The sequence below is a fragment of the Poromitra crassiceps genome, assembly GCF_964638095.1.
Source record: "Poromitra crassiceps genome assembly, chromosome: 5".
Taxonomy (NCBI): domain Eukaryota; kingdom Metazoa; phylum Chordata; class Actinopteri; order Beryciformes; family Melamphaidae; genus Poromitra; species Poromitra crassiceps.
The window spans coordinates 29,740,116-29,743,860 of record NC_139642.1 but is presented as its reverse complement, the minus strand read 5'-3'; the positions used below and the strand labels follow the sequence as shown (position 1 = coordinate 29,743,860).

General features: G+C 42.6%; 1 pseudogene across 1 annotated transcript; it reads right to left on the bottom strand.

Annotated features, from left to right (window-relative positions):
* Window positions 1-2,941: 2,941 nt before the first annotated feature.
* Window positions 2,942-3,538, bottom strand: LOC310776893 (UMP-CMP kinase pseudogene; annotated as a pseudogene). The gene has a single exon. The product of its transcript is annotated as a UMP-CMP kinase pseudogene (transcript).
* Window positions 3,539-3,745: the final 207 nt, after the last annotated feature.

Here is a 3,745-nt window from a genome sequence, read left to right as displayed (position 1 = left end):
CGCAGTCTCCTCTGGAGGCGTGGGTTCGAATCCCACTTCTGACAATAAGATTTTTGCATTGATCCATGTATGTAATGTCTAGCAGTGGGAATTGGGGTGAACTGTGATCATCTGACCAGGGTCTGTCATTCACCAATCAGTACTAAATCGATGTAGGCCTACTTTCATTTCACTGAAATATTTTGTGTAAATGCGTAAAACTATGTGTGTAGTGTGTAACTGATCAATAGTCTACTTCTACTATATTTATTTTTGCGCCGTGGACGCTTCATATCCAGGTCATTTCACACACAACCTAAGGTAAAGCTAATCAAGAAATGTTCGAAAGTAGAGATCGAGTCCCACCGCCCTTCAGCTGGGTAGGCAAGACAGGTGTCATGCCGAGTTTTGCACCTCCGCCGAGACTTGTATCCCCACCACATTTTGGGGCTGTTTTAACTTAAAAATAGGGATACAAATCTCGGCAGGTACAAACCGCCGAGACTTGCCACAGCAGCAATTAAAGCCACTCAAGGCTGTAATTTACAGAGCAGCTAAGAGGTCTTGAGTGGCCCAGGACTTCAATCATGAATGAGAGCGTAGCTTACGTGCTACATGACAAAAGGCATGGTGAGAGGATCAGGACTGGACACGCGATAATGAAACATCATAATTTAGTACTTGCATGAAAGTTAATGATGATCAGTCATGCAGTACAGTCAAATATCCACAAGATGGAGACATCCTATTGATAATGCTTTCAACAACTAAGTGGCCTTCACCAAAGGCAATTTTGACTGCATATTTGCGGTTTGAGTTCTAATGGGATCTATTTGGGAGTCGTAGACATAAACAAGTTTGGGACTCCTGCAAGAAGAGAGACAAATTCAGACGCGTTTGACAAATGGATTCAAATTATTTTTCCAATATATAGCCTACAGTTATTTTTTCATTCGCATACACATCTCAACCATTTCTCTTTTGCAGTCCACTCTATTTGAAAAATATACCAACAACCCCCCTCCCCTCGTGTGTCAAGAGACCTTCAAAACAATACAAGGATTAGACTGAAATACACATCGTCTATAAACACTATTCACCTGTTCGACTTTTTCCCACATTTACTAAATGAGTTCAAAAGCACTTATTTGGCGCTTTTGGTTTCCTAGTCAAAAATATTTACATGGGGCAGAATAACAGAAAATAATAATAACAGAGTAACATAAAGATCAAATGTTGACCTCCTTTACTCACTTGGGCTGCACTATCTCACTGGCAAAAGCATTTCATAATGTATTTTCATTCTTCATCTAGGCTATTTATAATTCTAAGACATTTTGAATAGATTTTCTTTGGGAAAAAAAAAAAAAAAAAAAAAACACGATTTCAGACGGACAAGCCCGTCTTTTATTGTCACACGATCACACATCAACACATGCATGCGGCCACAAACACACTCATGCTGACGGTGGCCGGTGAAATTTGTCCTCTGCATTTGACCCATCCTGGCTTGTCCTTTTTTCCGGGGGGCAGGCCAGGAGCAGTGGTCGCTTTCTCGTACAGCGGCTGGGGGCAACTTCGGATGTTGTCGTCACTGGTCGGATGACGATGGCGATCTGATCTTCTGCATGTTTTTAGTGGGGGGGTTATATACGGAGGAACCCCCTGGGGGAGCACGGGGAGAGCATGCAAACTCCACACAGACAGAAAGGCCCTTACGACGAGATACCTCACCTGGGCAGTGGGCACTGAAGATATGGGGGGAACACAACCACAGCGCCCACAGTGTCCCAGGCGAGAATCGAACTCAGGACCTTCTGACTGTGAGGCGACAGCTCTACCACTGAGCCACCGTACCCCCAAATTGCCCCAATCTTACTTTTCTTGCCTGGAAGATTTGTACGGTAGCCTACTAAGTCTCTTCAATACATTTGCATGGGATTTTAGGTTGTTTTGCACTTCTGCAGTGGGGGATACACTACCTGTGTCTCTTATGGATGATATTTGATTGCAGTTTCATCCCTCCATCAATATAAATATTTACAGAGGGTCCACTCTTCATGCACTTTTCAAATTTTATAATGGAAGTTAATGAAGGATTTGAACAGACAAAATGCCTGCTGAAATCTTTACAATCTGAATGGACTGCTTAATGCTGTTCATTCATTTGCTAAACGCTTTCTTAATGGGAAAATGTAGATAAGTATTGCTTACATGAAACAAAAAGCTTTATGTTTTACAGGCTATATTCAATGAGAACAACCCAAACTAAAGCAGTAATGTGGTCCACACACAAATAGCTGATAAGCCAAGGCCGTGTTCTTGGCAATGCTGTTGAATTGAGTATTTAATTAATTTTGTCTGAATGTAACATCCTCATAGGCTATTATTCTCAGATATAAGCAACAGGCACGGAACCAATTTGGCTTCAGTTATCCCCGCAGCACTTCCAGTCCATTGTTTTCAGAATAAAAGTCTGTTTATGTAGATGTCCCTAAAGCGAAACACCTTATTGCCTTCTCTCCTCCATACCTTCTCTGCTGCACCCAATTGAATCAAAAGAATCAGATAGAAATTAACAATGTATTTAGTTTGGACAAAATTGCCTTCATTGCCAGATGAACTGTAGTGCCACTGTGAACTAGTGTCACGTGACTCACGTCGCTCACAGATGGCTGCTAGTCATCTCTACTTCTCCTTAGATACAGTACATACATACTACTGTACATACAGTACACACACACTTTTTTTCTTTTTTTATATTTTATTTTACAATTTTCAGAACAAAACAGAACAGAACAACACAGTACACACACACTTGAACCAGCAATTTACAAGACAAAAAAAATAGAAAAAAGTAAAGTCATATGAATGAATGTATAAACTTATGATAGTGTAACTGCAGTTGATAAAAATAACTAAACTAAAAAGGTAACTGAATATTGTTGGCAGCTGGGGAAGCTCAACCCTTTTTGTCTAGGACAGACTTCACATCAGCAAACACCTCGTCCACATTACGAGAGGCATCTATGGTGCGCACCTTGCCCTGTTTCTCATACTGGTCAATGATTGGCCGTGTGGATTGCAGGTAGGTCTGGATCCGTTTCTCCAAGCTTTCTCTGTTGTCATCTGTGCGCCCGCTACTCTTCCCTCTTTCCAGACATCTGTTGATGCAAACCTCAATGCCACAGTCAAAGAAAAGCACAAATTGGACGTCTGCTTTCCCATCCATGATGTTGGTGATCCATCCCTGGAGGTTGTCCTCATTGCGAGGGAAGCCGTCTATGAGGAAACTGAACTTTTTCTCATCTGCCTTCATGGTCTCTTCCATGGCCTTTCTAAGTAAGTTGATGGTGATCTCTACAGGGACAATTTTTCCTTCCTTGATGTAGCTGTCGATGAGCTGTCCATCCTCGGACCCCTCTCTAGCTCGTTCTGCCCTCAGCAAGGCCCCAGCCGACAGATGGGTGTAGCTGTAGTTCTCCACGATTTTGGAGCACTGGGTCCCCTTCCCGGGACAAGGCCCGCCCAGCACGAACACGACCTGCGGCTTCATCATCAGCGCCAGCCCGTACAAAACCTTCGTACAGCGTTGAGAAGTTACAGAGACAATGGACAAGCATAAATCAGACAAGAACAGCAATATCATTGATGTCACTCGAGCAATTGTGATCTCCTCACTATAGTCAGTATATAAATGGGAGCTGGGGCTCTGTCTGTTTGTTTGTCCCACTGATGACATCATCAGTGATGTCATAAACCATTT